Source organism: Salvelinus alpinus, chromosome 5, assembly GCF_045679555.1.
Source record: "Salvelinus alpinus chromosome 5, SLU_Salpinus.1, whole genome shotgun sequence".
NCBI lineage: Eukaryota > Metazoa > Chordata > Actinopteri > Salmoniformes > Salmonidae > Salvelinus > Salvelinus alpinus.
Genome location: NC_092090.1, coordinates 58,301,738 through 58,326,197, shown reverse-complemented (window position 1 = coordinate 58,326,197; position 24,460 = coordinate 58,301,738). Strand labels below are relative to the sequence as shown.

Below are 24,460 nucleotides of genomic sequence, written 5' to 3'. Positions count from 1 at the left end.
AATGTTTACTGTAAATGTTTTGTTTATTTCACTTTTGTTTATTATCTATTTCACTTGCTTTGGCAATGTACACATGTTTCCCATGCCAAAAAGTAGAGAGAGAGATGGTAATAAGTTAGGACGTAACAGTGCAGACAGACAGCATTTATGATCACTACCTGGATGGAAGACACACACACAAACATTTTTAAATACTTTATGAATCCACAAATCATAATTCATACAATAAGCATTCAAACATTTCAGGACAGGGATATCTGGACACCTAAGGAAACAGATAGCACCTTCTCCACACAGCAATGCTGCCTATAACTGCTGACACGGAGTAGTAACTTGCTAGCTGCTTCGTCTTATGCAGGCCTGCTATCTGAAGGCCAAGTACTATCAGCCTGTGAACATGGCCGGGACAGCGAGCTTGCACTGATAGCCGAGGCGTGACACGAGGGGCTGGTATTTAAGCAGCTTGTCAGGAAAGGCACGATCCATGTAGCAGACACACACACACAGACACATTTATGATGGAGTTACTGGACGCCTACACACAACATAGAGATTACATTTACAATCAGGCCCTACAGACCAACACAAACATGCACATACACACAGTCTGATCAAGAGACTGAATCGGTACAACCTTGTCTGCTCCCATATCCTACTCATCCCCATATAACCTGATTCTTTCCAGGAATTACAAGCTGAATGTGTGTGTATGTCACATGAACAGTTGGCAGGGTAGAGGGGACAGAAGATGGTAAGGCATGGACTGCTCACTGTCTGCTCCTGTTGCTCATCCAAGCAGAAGATCAGACACACAGTTGAGGGAAAATACAAACATACACACACACTCACAGACCCACACACAAACGCACACTGGACAGCTCGATCACCGTGAGTCATTGGTGCATCACTTCCACACATGCGCACACAAATGGACACACACTGACACACTCAGATGCACAGGGTAGCAGCAGCAGGTATGGCTGTTGTGAGTCACCAGACTGCAGCTAGGCCATCAAACATGTGACATATAGCCTGAGCTATGTTCCAGTTAGTGACACACCAATGACTGTATATATAAATGGACAATGCCATCGATTAAGTGACACCATTCCTCCCATGTGAAGACTCAATAGCGCATTGAAGCCAAATTAAGTCAGTTAAGGTGGCATCTCATGGAGACTTAACATGCGCAGTTTGAGCTAATCCAGGAAGTGACGTTGCAGGCTAGCTCACTGCTGCCCCCTCTCATTGAGTAACTAAAGTTGAAGGCCGACTGGGGTACTTCAGGCTGGTATTTCCAACTAAATTATCCTTATAACTTCTGTGTTCAATTGTAAAATAATCGGTTCAAGGACATACACCTGGAGTATTTAAAGCAATTATTGGTACCATGATTGTCTTCAATTAATTGTTTTAATTTACATGAAGATTTACATTTTTCCATTCACCATAATTGGGGATCCTGTTTTCTGCTAACAATGCCTGCAGTACTGCGGTCAGCCTTCAACATCCATGGCTTCAATGAGATTAGGGGTTCTCCCCTGGGAGGGAGGGACGGACACACAGACAGAGAGAGCAGAGGGCCACATGATTACGCACAAACACAGGGTGTACACAGGCAGAGACAGGAACACACACAGATACTCAACATCATCATCATAATAATTCTCACGAGTTTAATCTTATTAAAGAGTTATATCTTCTTTCCAGACACAAAAATATATCAAAAACCTTGTTACCACTGTAGGGGGTTTACGTTAGTTTCAAGTTATATTGTTTTGTCCTTGTCGCCTCCTTTATTATTATTTTAATTTCATTTTTAAATGGGTATTAAATGGGTAATTGCAAACACCTGGTGTCCCAGGTCAAAACCAGTCCCTGATTAGAGAGGAACAATGAAAAAAATGCAGTGAAACTGTCTTCGAGGTCCAGAGTTGAGTTTGAGGGCGTTACGGTGTGAAAAACCGATAGGATACGTAGGAAGTATCCATAATAAAATCAAATTGTATTTGTCACATCCGCGGAATACAACCTTACAGTGAAACGCTTACTTACAAGCCCTTAACCAACAATGCAGTTAAGGAAGAAAAAAAATGAAATAACAAATAATTAAGGAGCAACAATAAAATAACAGTAGTGAGGCTATATTCAGGGGGTTCCAGTACAGAGTCAATGTGCGGGGGCACCGGTTAGTCGAGGTAATTGAGGTAATATGTACATGTAGGTAGAGGTAAAGTGACTATGCACAGACAATAAACAGCGAGCAGCAGCAGTGTAAAAAGGGGGGGGGGGGGACTCAATGCAAATAGTCCCAGTTGCCATTTGATTAGCTGTTCAGCAGTCTTATGGCTTGGGGGTAGAAGCTGTAAAGAAGCCTTTTTGACCTAGACTTGGCGCTCCGGTACCGCTTGCCGTGTGGTATCAGAGAGAACAGTCTATGACTAGTGTGGCTGGAGTCCTTGGCAATGTTTTGGGCCTTCCTCTGACACCGCCTGGTATAGAGGTCCTGGATGGCAGGAAGCTTGGCCCCAGTGATGTACTGGGCCGTACGCACAACCCTCTGTAGTGCCTTGCGGTTGGAGGCCGAACAGTTGCCATTCCAGGTGGTGATGCAACCAGTCAGGATCCTCTCGATGAGGACTCAGGCCAAATCTTTTCAGTCTCCTGAGGGGGAATAGGCTTTGTGTGCTGTCGTGTGCATGTTTTGTTAATCATCTGTATAATTACTATTTTTGGGATTCACAGACTTCACCCTCCCTACACCTCTGATGAATATAACAGGAAACCTGTTCGATCACCATGCACTGCAAAATCATTCTGGCTATGGATGCGGAGAACATCAACATCAACACACCAGTGGATATACCCATTGGACTTGGGGCTCTGCTGGGAGTTTACCGCATACTTGGATTTTTTATTCTGCTTTGCCACTAAAATCATTAAACACTGACAACTAAAATATTGTGTGACTGATAGTGTTATGCATATTACTATGAATAATAATAACAACAACAACAACAATAATAATTAGGTGGGGGGGCTAGTTCAAAGGGGGCTAGTTCAAAAATTAACCCCAAAAGGTTATTCAAAAAGGTTCTTCGAGGACCCATTAAAAGGGTTCGTCGAAGAACTTATAGGGGTTCCCCCACAGTTTCAATTTGAAGAAGGAGTCTCCAGGAACCTTTTCTTTTTAGAATGAAGCATTACTCTGTTAAACTAATGTTCAGTTCACACATACAACTTACATAATTACTGCTTTGCAAAACCTGTGAAAAATATGGGTTGAAACTTTTTTTTAAACATTGATTCATTCCACCACTGATATCAGAGTTAGGAATGGGTAAACTACTGGCAACTTCTCAGTTCATGGTCAGATTGTTCTGAACGAAATAGGCGCCATGTTTCTTACTGGCCTCTGCTGTTATAGACCTTACATAGAACGATAAATACACCCTTTAGCTATAGAAAAACATCATGTATTCAAACATCCTGCAATCATTCACTGGCCCTTCTGACATGCCAACAGGGAAAACACACTGGGTGTGTGTGTGTGTGTGTGTGTGTGTGTGTGTGTGTGTGTGTGTGTGTGTGTGTGTGTGTGTGTGTGTGTGTGTGTGTGTGTGTGTGTGTGCGCGCGCGGAGACCGTGTTTTTGTTTCCATGATTATAGGCTTGACAGTGAATCCAAATAAAGTATTCCAAATGTGTGTGTGTCTCTCTTCATTGCATCATCCTGGTCGGTCTCCCCTCTCCTCCTGTCTGTTGAGCTCAAACCTCTCCAGTAAGAGCTTCAAATAAAACCTGACGTAAGCCTCCCGCTCAATCTGGATAGACAGCTTCCACCAGATAAAAGAACACAGAGAGACAGAGAGAGACAGAGAGAGACAGAGAGAGAGAGAGAGAGAGAGAGAGAGAGAGCGAGAGAGAGAGAGAGAGAGAGAGAAAATAAAGGAGAGAGAGAAGAGTGCACGAGAGAGAGAGCATCAGTGATTTTACCCACGTGGTAGGTTTCAAAGCCACTCAGTGCACAAAACATTCTGAACACCTTCCTAATATTGAGATGCACTCCCTTTTGCACTCAGAACAGCCTCAGTCGGGGCATAGACTCTACAAAGTGTCTAAAGTGTTCAACTGGGATGCTGGCCTATGTTGACTCCAATTCTTCCCACAGTGTGTCATATTGGCTGAATGTCCTTTGGGTGGTGGAGCATTCTTGATACACACGGGAAACGGTTGAGCGTAAAGATCCAAGCAGCGTTGCAGTTCTTGACACACTCAAACCAGTGCGCCTGGCACCCACTACCATACCGCATTCAAAGGTACTTAAATCTTTTGTCTTGCCCATTCACCCTCTGAATGGCATACATACACAATCCATGTCTCAATTGTCTCAAGACTTTAAAAATCCTTCTTTAACTGGTCTCCTCCCCTTCTTTTAGACGGATTTAACAAGTGACATGAATAAGGGATCATAGCTTTCACCTGGATTCACCCAGTCAGTACTAATGTTTTGTCCACTCAGTGTAAATGAGTGTGATAGAAGGAGAGAGGGCAGAGGGTCCGAGATAGAAATGGAGAAAATTAATAAACCACATGCTCACTCAAGGGACACTTCACTTCCATCTCTCTTCCCTCTTTTTTTGCTCTCCTCCTGCTCCTCTCCTTCTCCTCCTCAGTAGAAATGTGTGATATGACGCAACGAGGCAACAACAGGTTGTAACAGTGCTGTTGGGTTGGTTCAACAACTGCTTCCCTGTCCTCCTTCTACCCACTTACACCGTTTGGTGTGTGCGTGTTCGGGAATAATTTGCGGATCTATGAATGCCGTTGTGCTAAGGGAGGTGTTTAGGGAAGCGGTTTAGATTAGTGTGTGTGTGTGTGTGTGTGTGTGTGTGTGTGTGTGTGTGTGTGTGTGTGTGTGTGTGTGTGTGTGTGTGTGTGTGTGTGTGTGTGTGTGTGTAAATATGCTCACGTGTGTATGGGGGAGTGCACAAGCATGCATTTGGGTCCGCGTGAATGAATGAGTGGGTGCATATAGTACAGAGCCTTCAGAAAGTATTCACACCCCTTTCCTTTTTCCACATTTGTTGCGTTAGTCTGAATTTAAAATTGATTACATTTAGATGTTGTGTCATTGATCTACACACAATTCCGCATTATGTCAGTAGAAATTTGTTTGTAGAACATTTTTGAAATTCATAAAAAAAATTAAGTTGAAATGTCTAGAGTCAATAAGTATTCAACCCCTTTTTTATGGCGTACCTAAATAAGTTCAGGAGTAAAAATTTGCTTAACAAATCACATAATAAGCTGCATGGAATCACTGTGTGGGCAATTATAGGGGTTAACATGATTTTTGAATGACTACCCCATCTCTGTACCCCACACAAACAGATAATTATAAGGTCCCTCAATTGAGTAGTGATTTTCAAGCACAGATTCAACCACAAAGACGTTTTTCAATGCCTCGCAAAGAAGGGCACCGATTGGTAGATGTGTAAACATTTTAAAAAAGCAGACGCCGACTATCCCTTTGAGCATGGTGAAGTTATTAATTAGGCTTTGGATGGTATATCAATACACCCAGTCACTACAAAGATGCAGGCATCCTTCCCAAATCAGATGCTGGAGAGAGATTTCACCATGAGGCCAACGGTGATTTTAAAACAGTTACTGAGTTTAATGGTCGTGATATGCGAAAACTGAGGCTGGATCAACAAGGGCTGTGGCGGTCACGACATTTTGTAAGCCGGTTAATGTCATGCAAAAGATTGTCGGTATCATGGTAATTTAGCGTTAATTAACATAAACATGTTTAGCGTCTCCAGGCCTCCATGCACACAAGCTGCATACAAGCAGCTGATATGCACCTTTGGAACATCACATTTTAAAAAGTCTAATAAATCAATTGAATATACAACATCAAAATAAATCAACTTTATTTTAGGCAGGTCTAAAGAGACATGATATGAAAAAAATGTATTTCAGGAAGAACAGAATATGAGTTGGCCTACTGAATGTTATCTGGCTATGCACCATGCCATAGGCTTGCTCATTTAGCAGACAAGATATGCTTAAGTCCCGTGCCATTCTTTTATATCATGTGGTTTTATAGTAAGACAACGTATAATTGAGTTTAGCTGAATAAAATAGAAAGGATATTTGTGCGAGTGCACATATGAAGTGGCTATGTGAGCGTAAAAGTGATAATTTGAAACAGCTCTTATATGCTAGATTTAGAGTTATTTGGCAACTTTAGTTGTGAATGATACAAACCTTAGAATGCCTTATATATGATATGGGTTAAATGATGCGGCTATAGGCTGCACACACTGTTCTCTTTTCAAGTGATCACATTTTTACCCATCAGACTAAATTTAATCTTGTCTTTACTAATTTGTAAAAAATTAAAATAAAAAAAAAATGATTTAGAATGGCTCATTACCAAATGGGCAGGAACAGGGGCAGGAGAAAAAATACAAGTCATCTGTATGCACTGGAATGGCGAATGGAGGCCACTTTCCCACCTGTAAATGTTTCACTCATGTCTGGAAGTCTATTCCGGTTAATTCACTCAATGCATCAAGCACTGTTTGAGGAGCATGCAGCCTTTTGCTGTGTGACAGGTGATATTCTGCACAAACTCTGTATGCCATAGGCTCCCCAACCCTGTTCCTGCAGCTACCCAGTCCTTAATTTGGGAAACCAAGTTAAATCTGTCCAGGAACATCAACAGTAACATGTTTTCACAACAAAACATATTTCATTAAACTGTTGACAGCCCTCTTTCTGCACGCTTTAGAAAGGAATGAGGGGGAAGATGGAGACGCTCGGTGGTGAGATTTTCTGTAGCTAAAAGGTCACGTGTCAGCATATAAATTATGAAAATATTTTTAAAAAATGCCCTTTTACTAGGCTATTCAAAATAAAATACAAATTCACTTTAATTGTAGGCCAACTCTGAATTTGTTTAATTTAAGCTACCAATTATGTACCAAAGACTTCAAATCATTTTTTAAATGTTTTTCTGCCATGCGTAATAAGTCTAGGCTATAAATTGTGTAACAGCACAATCATTATTTTAATTCAGGTTTTATTTTGGACTTGGGCTTATATATAGGCCTATGATTATGCATAAACTCTAATATGCATATGATAGTTTTGAATTAATTATCACCTTAAAAAGCTCTGTCCATTTCATGTGCTAGGCTTTGAAATAACATCCACAACAACCATGTTTTACACTCAGTTTCAATCTACTGTTGAACTTCTTTCTTCAAATTGATCAATCATAGTGAGGTGAGTTTTAAAAGCACATACTGTTTTAATGATAAGTGTTTGATGTGATTTTCAATTGCATTTGCATTGATGTCAGAGTGGTTAGAGGGACAATAGAGTCCTGAGTACCAGGCCATTAGCGACCTGATGATCGTTAGCGAGTTGGATACTACTAACACGTGTCCAAGAGTGCATAAAAGGAGATTACCGTGACTCAACAGTCATTCAGAATTTTACTGCGGTCATGGCTCATGACTGCCGGTGTGGCGGTAATACAGTCACTGCAACAGCCCTAGGATCAACAACATTGTAGTTACTCAACAATACTAACCTACATGACAGAGTGAAAAGAAGTAATCCTGTACAGAATATAAATATTCCAAAACATGCATCCTGTTTGCAACAAGGCACTTAAGTAATACTGAACAAAATGTGGCTTGTCATCGGCAAGGACTAGGGAGTTTAAGATAAAAAGAAACGGAATACAGCTAAGCACAGGCAAAATCCTAGAGGATAACCTGCTACAGTCTTCTTTTTAACAGACACTGGGAGACAAATTCACCTTTCAGCAGGACAATAACGTAAAACACAAGGCCAAATCTACACTGGAGATGCTTACCATGACAACATTGAATATTCCTATTTGACTTAAATTGGCATGAAAATCTATGGCAAGACTTGAAAATGGCTTTCTTGCAATGATCAACAACCAACTTCACAGAGCTTGAAGATTTAAAAAAAGAATAATTGGGAAATATTGTACAATCCAGGTGTGCAAAGCTCTTAGAGACTTACCCAGAAAGACTCCCATCTGTAATAGCTGCCAAAGGTGTCTAACATGTATTGTCTCAGGAGTGTGAATACCCATCTAAATCAAGAAATAGTCGGGTTTGATTTTTCATTCATTTTTAGTAAATATTGACAGAGTATTTTGTGTATATCGTTACAACTAAAATCCCACTTTCTCACAACAAAATGTAGAAAAAGTCAAGGGGAGAAATACTTTCTGAAGGCAGTGTATGTGTGCGTGGGTAGGCGTGTGGGTAAAGAGCGAGAGGGGGGAGGTAATGTATTTGCGATGGACTGGTTCATTAGAGTGATAATGATGATCAGACACACGCACTCCCATTACGAATATTCATAAACAGACATGCCCTCACATCTCCTCTTGCCCAAATACACATGCAAGCACGCACACAGTTGTTTCTCACGCTGTGAGTTCCCTGAGGTCCCTGCACTGCCATTACTAATTCATCTCTAAACGTGTTGCTATGAAAGACCATCAGGCTGCTGAATATTCTATTCTATAGCTCTGCTCTGACATGCACATACGCATAGATGTGCGTGCACATACACATGCACCCATGCATGGCTACTCACACAAATGCAGTAACACATATGCCAGAGCTCTACTCCGCTGAGAGCTACCTGGTACAGTGCGATTGATGTAGATGGACTGGGTGAAAACACACTGAGTTCCCTCTCTCTGCCTCTTTCTCTTACACTCGGCCAAACATGAACACCGAGGAGGATGCAATGGCTCTTTCTCTCTTTCTCACTCACTCCATCCCCCTCTCCTTCTCTGTTCCTCTCTTCCAATGATTGTGTATTCCATTTGAACTCCTACGAGTGAGTTGAATGCGAAGGCAGCGGCTTTAGCGGCTCACGGCCCTCCGCATTAAGGAATCAGGAGTTATACAGACTGTGGAAATTCTTAACGGATTCAAACGCAGCCGGGGACTTGTAATAAAAGAAAAAGATAAACTTGGCAAATTGTGCGTTGAGATAACGTATGGTGGGATAGATAGAGAGAGAGAGGAGAGAGAAGGAAGGAAGGAGAGAAAGTAGTATCATGAAGTAATTTTCACTCTACCATGACATAACAGAGTAGAATTAGGGCTTTTCATAGGGTATTCTACTATGGTATTCATTCCCATAGAGAATCACTTCACTTCCGTAAAGCCATATTAATCAAGACAGACAGCCTTGGACGCATCAGCCCTGGCAGAAGGTAGACTAGCAGTTAAGAGTGTCATTACAGTAACCGAAAGGTTGCTGGCTCGAATCCCCAAGCCAACTAGTTGAAATATCTTGAGCAAGTCACTCTGGATAAGAGAGTATGCTAAATGACTCAAATGTAAAATGAGTACATGTGTTCTTGAAAATAACACACTTTAATACAGGGGTTAGGTCATTCAATCTCACAGACACACATAGGGACACTCCCTCCCTCCCACTCCTCCCCTCCCCAGGACCCCCCAGCGCTCTGCCTGGGCTCTGCACTACTCTGACTCAGCAGCCAGCTTTCCTCCGAGCGATATTGGTCTGTGTGTGTGGGGGGAGAGAAACTGGAGCAAGCTGTGGCAAGAGAAAGCTTGCTTCTCTTCTCCCAGAGAAGAGTTTAATTCTGAGTGATTGGTTCACGAAGGCAGCAGCATCACGCCGGCTCTCGTATGTAGAGCAGCAAGAGATGACCAACCATTACAGTCGCCTGCTTGGTTGCAATACAATATGGAGGGAGCAGACTTGATTGACAAAGGACTAAATGGTTCAAAATGAATACATTTATCGATCAGAATAGATTGAATATTGATTTTGAGGATATGTTCTGACGGTTGACTCTGATGATTCCTGCACAGGCCACACAGTACAGACTAGTCTGAATATAGGTTAACTGTAGGTGGCATTGGACAAAATTGTCTGCTAGTGCTAGACGACCACATTACCTTAGAAAGTGTATGAGGGGCTGCTGCTGTTCTCTGGGCTCAGAGTGGGTCTACAGCCCACTCCGCTGCTTCATGACTGGAAGAGATGATGGGGGAAAACCTGAGGGAACACAGAATGGGAGAGGATATGTTTAAAGAATGTGGTCAAAAACACTTACATATCACATAGCCTAAATACAGTCAGACTCCTGATAAATGCATTGGTGCATCAAAATGTTGTGAAATTGTTTGCACTTATCCAATGCGCACTTATCAAGGAGTTGGCTGTATAGCCTAGTTGTGACTCTCCCCAGACCTGCGTTCAATGAATATTGGAATGCATTTGGATATTTAAAAAAAATATATTTATTAAACTAGGCAAGTCAGTTTAGAACAAATTCTTATTTACAATGACGGCCTACCCAGACGACGCACCGATTATTTGAAAATACTCAAATACACAGAAAATAAGTACATAATCAATTTTAACCCAGATCTGTTTTTCTCAAGTTGTTAAAGCAAAATATTTCTGCACATAGGGGAAACATCGGTTTTATTCTGTGTTGTTACAGCATTAAAAAAATAGATATCTTTATTTAAAAATTGTATTAATCGCAACCGAAAACCATGATTTAAAAAAATGTATGGAACCGAAACGACCTCAAAAATTGCTAATCGCTCAGACTAGAGTATAGTGCAGTCCTATCATACACTGAGTTGACAGGTGGTGGAACATTCTCATCCACAAAGACACAAGAACAACGCCGTTCTGGCACCTAGCTAGAGTCTGGTCATGTAGTCAGTGGCCAAACACAATAACACGTTATGAACACCCACCCAGACAACATCAGCCAAGAGAAAAGAGACTATTATTCAACCAAGGACCCCTGACCTCTTACTCAGAGAACTAGTTCCTCTTTTCTCCAAACGACTTATTCCTGTTAGATACCACAAGCCTCAGGATAAGGTTTGGTATAAAAAGATTGAAAAATAAAGGAAAGGGATAAAATTGTATTGTGCTTCTTGTGAGTGTTGCTGCATGATTTATAACAAAAACTGACGCAGGAGGCAGGAGCCTCGAGAAAGTTAAGCCCTCAACTCTTCTCCTCAGAGAGACAGTGAGAGAGAAAGAGAGAGATAGAGCGGAGAAGAGGAGGAGGATGATAGTGGTCAAAGGGCAAGAGAGGGAACGAGGAAAAGAGAGGGAGTCCAATATTGGGTGATGTAACTAACAGAGCTAGGTCAGAGAAGGCCTCGTAGCCAATGGCAGGAGATGGCCTTCAGACACTGTTATTGGTGTGTGACCGTGTGTCAGACTGTGTGTGTGTGCGCGCACACGAGTGATCTATGTGCAGGACAGACAGTGTACCCGCACAGACGTCTTACAGACACTTATTGGCTAACAGAGACACAGCCTGGCTGAATGTGTCTGAGTGAGGACAGATAGGGAAGAGACAGCCTCTGGCTGCAATGAGCCATTTTACAGGAAAGAAGGATGGTGTGTGTGTGTCAGTGTCTTCGTTAGGGCCACAGAGACAGTTTATTTATTTTTTGACATGGCCTACTTTGTGAATTGAAGCAATTGTACATGAGATGGCTTGTTAAACATTTTTGTAGCTGGCACCTTGCATCTATCATTCAAACCGACTGGTCGTTCGTTTGATTGGCATCGTTGTCAGCCAACCCCTCTGTGTAGTTAGCTCGATTGGCAACGTCCGTTTGGGCAGGTTGCTATGGGCAGGCAAGCACTGCTAGTGCTGCTGCTGACAGTGATAGTGCTGTCAATGGTGCTGAATATAGTGCGTCAATCATCAATACTCATCAAGCAGAAATACAGTCTACACTTGTAGCCTACTGCCAGACCATTTTACAGAAAAGGCAATTATTGCAATCATAACACTGACAATTTATTTATTTCAATCACCCACTAGATGATGCTATGCAAGCTCTTCCCTTTTGCTAGCTGGAGAGACACCAAACCAGTTGAATTTCATTTCGTTTGTCTTGTTATTCGATTGAAACGTCTTTGCATATTTCTTATTTTATTTCACCTTTATTTAACCAGGTAGGCTAGTTGAGAACAAGTTCTCATTTAAAACTGCAACCTGGCCAAGAACAAAGCAAAGCAGTTCGACACATACAACAACACAGAGTTACACATGGAATAAACAAACATACAGTCAATAATACAGTAATACAGTCAATAATATATATAAAAAGTATGCTAAAGCTGTTTGTTAGGCTAGAAGTAAGGAGAAATAATGTCTAGATGCTTTTCACAGTTGTGAGATCAAGTTAACAAATTGCCTGGCTGGGCTGATGGGACAGTGGATGCACAGGGATCATACTCTAGAAACAAGTAGAAACAAGTAGCCTATTTTTGTGTTATAGGCCTACCTGTTGTAAAACAGCTTTCTTTTTTAAAGCACGGCTTAAAATGCGTCTCAACCAATCACAAAGCATTTTTGACCAATGCTTGTTTTTTTACATACCTGTACCAACACATGATGTAGGCCTACAGTTGATTACAGCATGTACAAACATGGCAGTTAACTCTGAGTCCTGTTTTGGTGCAAGCTGGGATTTTATAGAAGTGACTAATCTCAGATAGGGTGAATAATAACACACACAGTCTCCTGCTACAAAGCAGTATTTTTTTGATTTTCAGAGCAGTCTGAGCAGCTCACATCGAAAACAGCTTAGTGACACTGTGAACATAATATGCCTACTCTATGAAGATTCATGGCAAATCATGGGAGTAGGCTAAAATAGATCTCATAAAACGTGCTGCTCTAGGATCAGTTTTGCCTTTTAGATCATGATGAATACACGGACCTGATCCTAGATCAGCACAACTACTTTGACGCACTGCATTTATGAATACAGGCCCTGCCCCACTACTTCTACCCAATAAAGGCCCACCTCTACAGTTCACTTTCCCTTTACAGTAATATACATATACTATGAGTGAAAGCTTCACCAGGGATTAATATAGCTACTAATAGTGTGTGTGTGTGTGACTCGTTTCAGGAAACTAGGCGTAGGCCGCACGTCACTACTTCACAGGAGAGGCATTTGAACGTAAACATTTATTTTTTATCAAAATGCTGTTTTAGGCAGGAATCCCTTCTGGAATGTGAACTTTCATGAATCTTAATAACAAACGTGTATTCCATCCATAAATACAATTGTTAAATTACGAGCCTAGTTAAATTTCAAGCCTAGTTGGTTTAGCCACGGAAAAAGACAGGAATCTTCCCGCTAGCCATGATACAAACAAAACAGAGTTAAATGGTTAGTCTGCCGTGAAGCGTTCATCCATGTATAAAAGGTAAAGAGTCTAGCTACATTTTCAGATAGAAGTTCCTAATTTTGTCAGAAAGTCGTTTTTATTGCAAGTTAAAAAGTACTGTTAGTTAACTAGCAAACGATAGCTTGCTGGCTCGCTAGCTAACGTTACTTGTATGATCTGTGTAGTAATATTATTCAAATCAAAAATATTTGCATTGCTAGTTATAGCCCAATGTTAACTAGCTAATATTGAACCTAGTTTGTTAGCTTTAGCTACCTGCAGATTCACACAACAGCTATGACAATCAGTTTGTATTGGTAGTAGTATGAGTTGGGATTATGCCAGTTCATTGTTTAGCTAGCTAGCTACATGTCTAAACAAGACTCCACTTTGGCCAGATTATTACATGGACAGATTATTACATGACCCATCAAATTAGCCAGGTGTGTCTGGTGGTGATTACGGATTATCGATTGTATTTCATGAACATGTGTACATGTCTAGACAATAGTGACCCATCCACTAAGCTAGATGTAGCAGGGGGGGGGGGGGGGGGGGGGGTTATTGCATTTTCTTCACATGACCCATCAATTTAGACAAGTGTCGGGTAAGCGTAAACTAATAATGATCAAATATTTATATCTGGACACTTTCTGTTTTTGATATTGCAAGTAACCACTTCACTGTACCGTTTACACATTCTGTATCCTATGCATGCAACAGATAAACAAATTTTATTTGATATAGCATGTGTTTACCACATGGCCTCATGTGAATCCTTAAATAGATGGGTGGGGTTAAGGCTTAAGAGGGTGTGAACGATGCTGAATGGGTGTAGACAAAGAAGTGCTCTCCAGTAGGTGCACCAAAGAATTCAAGGGTCATTTTCTCAAAAGTGGGGTGTCAAGTTTATCAACATTCAAAGCAGAATTACTTTCCCATTGTTCCTCAACTGCAGTGTATGACATATAACTTTCTAACTGTGAGTCTCTACTTTTCTCCAATGTAAAAAATAAATAAATAAACTATTTCAAATGCTGCTACATAAGACCAAATCGAGGCGGTCGGTCACATATATGAACCATCTAAGTAGCAATATGCAATATTCAGTCCTGGCCCAGCTTAAAAAAGTAGCTGCTCTGGCAAGGCTCTAGGGACTGCTCCATGTTCTTTAACACCTCCCATGCAACACCTCTTCTCTGGGAGCATAGGCACTCACACACTCAATAATAAACACACACGGTCTCACTCACACAAACTTTAAACTTACCGGGCCACTATCCCCCTCCATCTCTCACCCTGAGCAAAGTGTAGTTGGATATTAAAGCCATAGAGCTTCTTTAGGGTCAGAGAAAAGATGCCCTCTCAAATCCAAGTGGAGGTCATTTGTTGAGATCAATATGGCTGTGGTCATCATTTTGGAATACAGGGTGTGTTATCCTGTGCTTGTGCTGTATGTGTTTGCATGTGTGAATAAGTGCAAGACTAGTCAAACGGATGCACAGTACACCCACATACAACAATGTGATTGGCTGAATGCGGTTTGTGTGTGTGTGTGAGTAAGCGCAAGACATGTCCTCAAACGTAGCGTACACACACCAACATGAATGAAACAAACAAGCAAAGTGCCCTATCACTCCACACCCAATGGAGTAAATATTTAAACAAATCACTCACAGCTAGTTTTACACATTCAGTTGAGAATGTGTCCCAGTGCCATTCACAGTGGATCATTACACATTTAAAGAATCGGGGAGTGCGAGAAGGGATGGAGGAGAGAGGGATTTTAGAGGGAGAGTGGGGGGGGGGGGGGGGGTACGGATGGATGGAAGGCAGAGGGAGAAAGTGGAGGAAGCAAGAGAGAGAGATAGCGATATGGATGGAAAGAAAAAAAGACCACGCCATCATACCTGATCAAGCACCTATGACAGGCAGGCAGCCGTAAACAGCTGAGTCAATAGGGAGTGAAGTGTGAGGCGGGGTGCTACTATAATTACAATGCTACTACAGTATTGCTGCTCCTCATAGAGTAGTAAAAATACACTGACCCTTACTCTAGTCTAGGCCCATTTGATCTGTGTCTAATCTAAAAACGGGGTGAAAGGGGTCCATATCAGGGGATATCTTTACATGACACATTTTTTATATTCTAGAGCCTTCAAACTCAACTCTGGACCTCGAAGCCAGTTCCACTAAATGTTTTCAATGTTCCCTCTTATCAGGGACTGATTTAGACCTGGGACACCAGGTGTGTGCAATTAGAACAGAAAACCAGCAGGCTCTGGACCTCGTAGGGTAAGAGTTGAATACCCGTTAATAAGAATACAGAACATTTCCATAGTTGCAGTTTTGTGGATGTGCACCATATCCTGACAAATTCTGAATCTAGATGTGTCTTTTAGACTGTACTTTACTGTATGTAAAGTGCTATAAAGTCTACACCCCTTTGAACTTTTTTCACATTGTTGTGTTACAAAGTGCGATTGAATTAGACGTAATTGTAATTTTTTGTCATTGATCTACACAAAATACTCGATAATGTCAAAGTGAAAAGAAAATCACAAATATACAAATTAATAAAAATGTAATTAATAAAATAGTTGCATAAGTATTCACTCCCTTTTTTAGGCAAGTCTAAATTAGTTCAAAGTCAAGTTTGGCTTAACTCACATAATTATATGGCATAATTTTTTTATGTTCCTCATACATACAGTGCCTTCAGGAAGTATTCAGACCCCTTGACCTTTTCCGCATATTGTTTTGTTACAGCCTTATTCTAAAATTGATTAAATTATTTTTTCCCCCTTATCTACACACACACACACACACACACACACACACACACACACACACACACACACACACACACACACACACACACAATACCCCACACACACACACACACACACACACACACACACACACACACACACACACACACACACACACACACACACACACACACACACACACAATACCCCACACAATATCATGACAAAGCAAAACAAGGTTTTTAGAAATGTTAGCTAACTTACCATAAAAAAAACAGGAAATATCACATTTACATAAGTATTCAGGGCCTTTACTCAGTACTTTGTTGAAAACACATGACATATTTTGGTAGTTTCTCCCATTCTCCTCTGAAGATCCGCTCAAGCTCTCTCAGGCTGGATGGGGAGCGTTGCTCCACAGCTATTTTCAGGTCTCTCCAGAGAAGTTCGATCAGGTTCAAGTCCGGACTCCGGCTGGGCTACGCAAGGACATTCAGAGACTTGTCCTGAAGCCACTCCTGCGTTGTCTTGGCTGTGTGCTTAGGCTCATTGTCCTGTTGGAAGGTGAACCTTCGCCCCCAGTCTGAGGTCCTGAGCAGGTTGTCATCAAGGAGCTCTCTGTACTTTGCTCTGTTCATCATTCCCTCGATGCTGACTAGTCTCCCATTCCCTGCCACAGAAAAACATCGCCCCAGCATGATGCTGCCACCACCATGCTTCACCGTAGGGATGGTGCCAGATTTCCTCCAGGCGTGTTAATTGGCATTCATGCCAAAGAGTTCAATCTTGGTTTCATCAGACCAGAGAATCTTTTTTCTCATGTTCTGAGAGTCTTTAGGTGCCTTTCGCAAAATCCAAGCGGGCTGTCGTGCCTTTTACCGAGGAGTGGCTTCCGTCTGGCCCCTCTACCATAAAGGCCTGATTGGTGGAGTGCTGCAGAGATGGATGTTCTTCTGGAAGGTTCTCCCATCTCCACAGAGGAACTCTGGAGCTCTGTCAAAATTACCATCGGGTTCTTGGTCACCTTGCTGGAGTGGGAACACTAGGAACACTGAGACATTTTCAGCATGTTGCAACAGTGAAATATAGTTATAAACAGTTTTCTATAAACAAGGTCTAAACCAAGGCCCTTCCGACCCAATTGCTCAGTTTGGCCAGGCGGCCAGACTTCCATTTAAGAATGATGGAGGCCACTGTGTTTTTGGGGACCTTTCCCCAGATCTGTGCATCAACACAATCCTGTCTCGGAGCTCTACGGACAATTCCTTCGACCTCATGGCTTGGTTTATGCTGTGACATCCACTGTCAACTGTGGGGTCTTTTCTAGACAGTTGTGTGGCTTTCCAAATCAGGTCCAATCAATTGAATTTACCACAGGTGGACTCCAATCAAGTTGTAGAAACATCTCAAGGATGATCAATGGAAACAGGACGCACATGAGCTCAATTTCAAGTCTCCTAGCAAAGGGTCTGAATACTTATGTAAGTAACGTTTCTGTTATTTTGAATACATTTGGTAAAATTTATATAAACCTGTTTTCGCTTTGTCATTATGGGGTATTGTGTGTAGATAGCTGAGGATTTTTTAAATCAATTTATCCATTTTAGAATAAGACTATAATATAATTTGGAAAAAGTCAAGGGGTCTGAATACTTTCCTAAAGCACACACTCACATTCACAACATATTGAGAGAATGGCGCTGGAGGGGATAGCTGCCGTTTTATGGGCTCTTACCCAACTATGTTGTTTTGTTTGTATTTTCGCATTGTTTGTAACTTATTTTGTACCTCTTATGAACGAAAAGAGCTTATTGACATGAGAACAGCGACTACTCACCTTGAAGTGGATGAAGAATATTTCTTTAATGAGTCGGACGAGAGGGGTTTACAACAGACATCTGACGAGGCCCTCATCCCTGTCATTCGCAGGAGAAAAAGACGGAGATATTGCGGAAAGAGATTGGGGTGCCTTGTAAGGATCCGGCGACGAGTAGCTAATCTGCCATCGGTACAATTGGCCTTTGGTACAATCGCTGGATAATAAAGTGGACAAACTACAAGCACATAGAGTTGAAGTCGGAAGTTTACATACACTTAGGTTGGAGTCATTAAAACTCGTTTTTCAACCACTCCACAAATTTCTTGTTAACTTCTTTGGGATAGGGGGCGGTATTTTGACGTCCGGATGAAAAGCGTGCCCAAAGTAAACTGCCTGCAACTCAGGCCCAGAAGCTAGGATATGCATATAATTGGTAGATTTGGATAGAAACACTCTAAAGTTTCTAAAACTGTTAAAATAATGTCTGTGAGTATAACAGAACTGAAATGGCAGGAGGACAAACCCCCCCGAGGACAACCCCCCCCCCCCAAAAAATAATTCATCCAACCACTGATTTCAAATGGCTGGCACTTTTATAATAGGGCGAAATCGTGCCCGATTGCAGTTCCTAGGGCTTCCGCTAGACGTCATCAGTCTTTAGAAAGAGTTTCAGGCTGGTTTTTGGAAAAATGAGGGAGAGGTAGTTTTTCTAGGGGCTCCCATTTTGGCTGTAGTGTTTCCATGCGCATGGCCGAGATAAACAAAAAGAACGCGCTGTCACCGGCAAAGACAATAACGATTTTTGAAATCTGACACCTTGGCTGGATTAACAACAAGTTAAACTTTTATTTGATGTATTGCACTTGTGATTTCATGAAAGTTTAATATTTATAGTAATTCAATTTGAATTTGCCGCTCTACCGTCCCACCTATCCCAAAGAAGTTTTAACAAACTATAGTTTTGGCAAGTCGGTTAGGACATCTACTTTGTGCATGACACAAGTAATTTTTCCAGCGGTATGACGGCTGCGTGGTCCCATGGTGTTTATACTTGCGTACTATTGTTTGTACAGATGAACGTGGTACCTTCAGGCGTTTGGAAATTGCTCCAAATTGCTCTGAGGTCTTGGCTGATTTCTTTTGATTTTCCCATGATGTCAAGCAAAGAGGCACTGAGTTTGAACGTAGATCTTGAAATACATCCACAGGTACACCTCCAATTGACTCAAATGATGTCAATTAGCCTATCAGAAGCTTCTAAAGCCATGACATAATTTTCTGGAATTTTCCAAGCTGTTTAAAGGCACAGTCAATTTAGTGTATGTAAACGTCTGACCATTGGAATTGTGATACAGTGATTTATAAGTGAAATAATCTGTCTAAACAATTGTTGGAAAAATTACTTGTGTCATGCACAAAGTAGATGTCCTAATCGACTTCCCAAAACTATAGTTTGTTAACAAGAAATTTGTGGAGTGGTTGAAAAACAAGTTTTAATGACTCCAACCTAAGTGTATGTAAACTTCCGGCTTCAACTGTAAGTAGTTTTTTGGGGTATCTGCACTTTAATTTACTATTTATATTTTTGACTACTTTTACTTCACTAGACTCTTTTTACTCCATACATTTTCCATGACACCCAAAAGTACTCGTTACATTTTGAATGCTTAGCAGGACAGGAGAATAGTTCAATTCACGCACTTATCAACCGAACATCCCGTATTGCCTCTGTTCTGGGGGACTCACTAAACATACATGCTTCGTTTGTAAATTATTTCTAAATGTTGGAGCGTGCCCGTGGCTTTCCGTAATAATAAAAAAATGCTGCCATCTGGTTTGCTTAATATAAGGATCTAGAAATTATTTATATTTCTACTTTTGATACTTAAGTATATTTTAAACCAAATACTTTTAGACTTTTACTCAAGTAGAATTTTACTGGGTGACTTACCTTAGTAGAAAATGACTCAAGTAAAAGTCTGTTTAGGAGGGAAAAGAAAGAGTGAGAGAGGAGAAGAGAGGGAGGATAGAGGAGAGAGAGAGAGATGATAGGAGAGAAAAGAAAGAAAGACGGAGAAGGAAAGAGTGAGAGAGAGGAGAAGAGTGGGAAGGAAGGGGGAGAGGGAAGGATGGAGGAGGAGGGTGGGAGAAAGGAGGGATGCAATATTTGGGATTGGATCTCAAAGTCCAAAGTAGCACCTCCTCTCCCTCTCCACGTCTCCTCTCTCTGGGTAGAGGACGCAACATTTAATTATTGAGATGCATCCAGTCAGAGTATCCATAGGGCACTGATAGTGGGCTGTAGGGTCTTCTATTTCAAGATCTACTATAGCCTCCTCCATGTTGTTCTTTTTTTCTTATTCATCTACTTACTGTCTATTGATTAGCTTTGCTGCTTTACATTTATTCTGCACTGTTGATGGCGAGCGGCAACTAAGCATTTCTCTGTACCGTTTACACCCGCTGTTTCCTGTGCACATGATGAATCAACTTTGATTCCATTTTTGATTTCATCAACAGCCTACACGACCACACACATACATACACACTGCACAAGGGCAAGGCAGTAGATAGGAGTTCTGATTTCTGAGCATCTACTACCACCTCTGCTTAGCTGAATCACTGGCCTGACATACACACGATGGCGTGGGATTTGAAGACGACTTTTGCAAAAACACTCAATCTGTGTTTCTTGGAGTTGTGTGCTTCAACAACTAGTCATTTTCCCCAGGAGAGCAAGAGGGGGGGGGGGGGGAACATCTACTTCCACCCCAGGGCTGGAGTTAACCTAGATTTCTCTTTCCAACTTGAATATACAAAATACATAAGTGCCCCGTGTGTAGGGAGTGAAGGGGAGGCTTTATGGTTTCTCTGAGCCTGCCCTCTCGCTCACCCTGCTCCTTTAATTATAGTTTACAGTCAGAGGCAGATGCAGGGCGAAGGGGAGCACATCTCTGCTCCAAAAGTCTCACACACAGTCACGCACAAGCAGACACACACACACACACACACACACACACACACACAGATGCAGTTATTCTGATAAATGACAATAGAAATGCAGCCAGCCTTGACTGTCATCCTCTAAACTTTGTCATTTTCCACTGGCATCACACACACACACACACACACACACACACACAGCAGTCAGCACGCTAATCTGTTCACTCACTGACACACTTATTCCAGTTCAGCGTAACAGCTCACGCCAACACAAACACATCTCTCTTACTCCGCAAGTGAAGTACTAGAACCCACCCAGCATTGGAAAAGGTGCTTAGGGATTGGGAATAGCGCTGTGACTGTAATTGAATAACCGTGTAACTGACTTATGGATGAAGACCGCCATGAAAATTTAAATAACCGTCAAAACCTCTTAAAATAGGCCTTTTATTCATTTGTATTAACTTTATTTTCACATAGATAAACTTCACCTAATAGCGGGAGTGTTTACTAATTATTATAAGCAATTGATTTGCTCATATAGTCTGTCCATTAAATGGCTATAACTCCTCGTCTTTCCAACTGTCGTTTGATGCTCGAGAAGCTAATCCGCTAGATGCTAGCCTATAGGCCAGGGCTCTCCAACCATGTTCCTGGAGAGCTACCCTCCTGTAGGTTTTCAATCCAACCCCAGTTGTAACTAACCTGAATCAGTTTATCAACCAGCTAATTATATCGAATCAGGTGCGCTAGATTAGGATTGGAGCGAAAAACCACATGATGGAAGCTCTCCAGGAACAGGGTTGGAGAGCCCTGCTTAGGCTACGGCACTTCAGTAAAACAAATAGTTTGATGTGTAGACTTTATTTTATACAATGCAGATTCTTATTGCTTGCTAGTAAATAAATTGATATTTAAAAAAAAAAATGCTGGATGTGTCTGACTATTCATTAATTATTCAACAGCAGTCGATAAGGTTGTTCACGCTTGAAGGCCTAGAATGTGCTAATGTTGTGTCAAATGGACAATGTGCCAATCCTATCCAACCTGGTATGGTATAATTTGATACGAAATCTTTTCTTAATTTATAGACTAATCAACGCTGATAAATACTATAGGGGAAGGGGATACCTAGTCGTTTCGGTTGAATGCAAATGAATGCATTCAACCGAAATGTGTCTTCCGCATTTAACCCAACCCCTCTGAATCAGAGAGGTACGGGGGGATGCCTTAATTGACGTCCACGTCACCGGTGCCCGGGGTGCAGTTGTTGCTCAGGAGCACCTTGCCGGCTTGGGGATTCAATTTCATCTTCATGCCTATCACAGCTGTCTCTATATATCCTTCTTAAAAATGTCTACTGATTAAGCATTATCCTATCATTTTTGGGGGGATATCGTACAGAAAGGATTTGAAGCTAAGGCAAGGTTTTTAATACATTTTTGGGAAAGGACAAATGTGATTTGCTTATGTATCTGAGTGAGTCGGCTTTGATTGATGGATGGTCCTTTTAGGTGGGTGTGCGTGTATGAGTTTGCTAATATCGCCATTCAGAAAGTTTCCTAAAGTAGGCCTAGCTTGTCTGGATTTCATCTTTGACCACAGGTGCCAGTTTTGCATTTCCGCTCTCATTAAATGGGTTGCAACTGAATGATCCGTCGCCAAGCTCCTTTCATGATTCATCCTATAGGATGCATAGCCTATAAACAAATATTTTAAGAAGCATATTTTTCCAATAGTATATGATTTTTCTCCCATTGCTGCGTCCTCTCTAGCCACTTTGAACATCATATTGCCACAGAGAATGACCACAGCAGCGTTATGCAAACTGATGAGAAAAGTAGAGGGAAAAACACATCGGACTTGTTGCGTCAAATAATCAGAATCTGTATTTTTCAGAATTCCTCTCCAATCTGACATTTCTTAATTTGTAAACTAGAATAATATGTAGGTAATGTAGGTAATAATAACTTAAATAATAGTAATGAAATGCTACTGATATTAACGAAGTGTAAAGGTAATAGTAAAGTTGCAGAAAAAAGCCACGTGTTTATTTTTAACCCAACAGTTATGTCGATGACTGTGTACATTGGCCTGGCTAATTACCGTAACCTAAAATTCCAAAACGGCTCTGATTGGGATGAAGTCAAAACTGTAGGCTATGATGATCGTGTGTGTGTGTACTGCCTGTTTGTTCATGATTGCTGCTGGCGGGTTGGTAAACAAGCAGAGGCAGCAAAAGGGCAAAAGTGCAGTGTTTGTGTGGCCCGCCTTCACACCCACACGTTGGAGCAGTCCCCTGACATGACACCCCCTTCGTCAGAGACAGGATCCCGAGGCCTCACGTCATCATACGGGGGCGAATCACCAACACAGATCCCAAAACAAATCGGTGAACTTTTCACTGACAGTTTGGGTCTCTGGGAAGATGACCTCACCAAAACAGAATGGAAGAATGATTCATACATAAACTAGCCCAACTATTAGACTGATATACTCTCTCTTAGGGCCTAGACATTTTCCTGACTATGTGACAAACTCTTAATGCATGTGGCCTTGTTTTCTGTGACTGGCTATGGCCTAATACAGCGTGGAGGCCATACTATGTATTTATCCATTAGTCAGGCTAAAGGTTATCACATGTAGTTTAGCTAACACCAGGCTACTTCCTCCTCCTACTGTCCAATCACGTCCTCCGTTGCCTCTCCCAGGAGTAGTGACCGTTGATCAGGGGGGTTTGATGAATGGACTGTTTGTAAATCAGGGGTTGACTGGGCATTAAGCCAAAGGTTGGCATGGGGTAAGTAGGTCTTAATGACATTCTAAAAGAGGTTAGGCTTTAATGGCCAAATCTCTCAACCACCATCCTAACCAGACCAATGGATCTAATTCAAGAGCTGGCCATAGTAGTTCGAAATCCAGTTTAGCAGGATAAGAAACGGAAGTCCTACATTGAAGTCAATTCCTTTGCTCTGGGTAAAGAGGTCTAGGATCAGATTACTTATCCCTTGAATCCTAACCTTCACCAATACGGGAAAATGCATAGCTGACCCTAGATTAGTCTAGGTAGAAACTTCACTTGACCTCAATTTGCACATCAATTCCAGTTAATGAAGGAACTAGGCTTTAGTAAATATGATGGGGAATTCGGAGCTGAACAAATTACCCCATGTTGCTGTTCTCTTGGCTATTGAAAGTCCATGTCCGCTTCACTTCCTGAATTGACTGGGATTAAATACATTTGGGACTGACCAACCTCTTCTAGCCAGCTTGTCCAACTCTGCTACATCATTGCAGACAGAGCCACCTCAGACTATTGAGACGCAGCCAACCCGAGACTACTGCCTTAATAGGGTCATGGAGGTAATTGCATTTTCCATTCTAACTGACTGGATCCATACAAGGAGGAAGCAACTTTAGACTACTGAGATGTACCCCACCCAAGACTATCATACTGGGGATATTGAGGTCATTGTACATCCCATACTGGATCCCAGTCTTCTGATTGACAGCCATGGTTTGACATGGGGCTGCCATTGCAGTTATAGATATAGCCAGACCATTGAAATGAACATCAGACCATTTGATAAGTACTTATTCCCATCAGTGTGGAAAACAGCTCAACTGTATTGCCATCGACTAGGACTGGGCAA

The 24,460-nt window shown here is 41.6% G+C and overlaps 1 protein-coding gene across 3 annotated transcripts in view; it reads right to left on the bottom strand.

Annotated features, from left to right (window-relative positions):
- taok3a (TAO kinase 3a) overlaps positions 1-24,460 on the bottom strand; it is a 99,026-nt gene that overhangs the window by 36,730 nt on the left and 37,836 nt on the right. For all 3 annotated transcript variants that reach the window (XM_071402473.1, XM_071402471.1, XM_071402472.1), the window contains one exon: positions 10,004-10,103. The gene's annotated coding sequence lies outside the window, so the exon portion shown is untranslated. The remainder of the gene's footprint in view (positions 1-10,003; positions 10,104-24,460) is intronic.